We start from the raw sequence: 418 nt of genomic DNA on the forward strand, positions 1-418 counted from the left end.
GGACTAGACTGTGTATTAAGCTGAAGAATTTGGATTTTATTGAATCCAGTGTATCCAATCGAAGCACTTACTGAATACTTGGAGTGGAAGGAGAGGTGCCACCTGGTTAGATTTTTGTTTTAGAAAGATGATTCTAGGATATGTCACAGGATCAGAGTCAGAAAGACCACTCAGAAAGTCCTCGTCCGTCTTTAAAATGAGTGGGGGTGGGACCGGGGGGATGGCGACAGTATTAATAAAGATAGTGGCAAATGCAAAGACAGAGAAGGGAAGTACTACAAAAGAAGTTGGTATGAGGAGAATTCAATGACTGTTGTGGGGAAAGTTGGAGGGAGAGAAGTTTAGGATAATCCCTAAAATTCTAGATTTCATGTGAAAACGCAGAGAAGCAGCTGAAGTTGGTTTTGGACACGCAGAG

This window comes from Colobus angolensis, unplaced genomic scaffold, assembly GCF_000951035.1.
Source record: "Colobus angolensis palliatus isolate OR3802 unplaced genomic scaffold, Cang.pa_1.0 Scaffold279, whole genome shotgun sequence".
Taxonomy (NCBI): Eukaryota; Metazoa; Chordata; class Mammalia; order Primates; family Cercopithecidae; genus Colobus; species Colobus angolensis.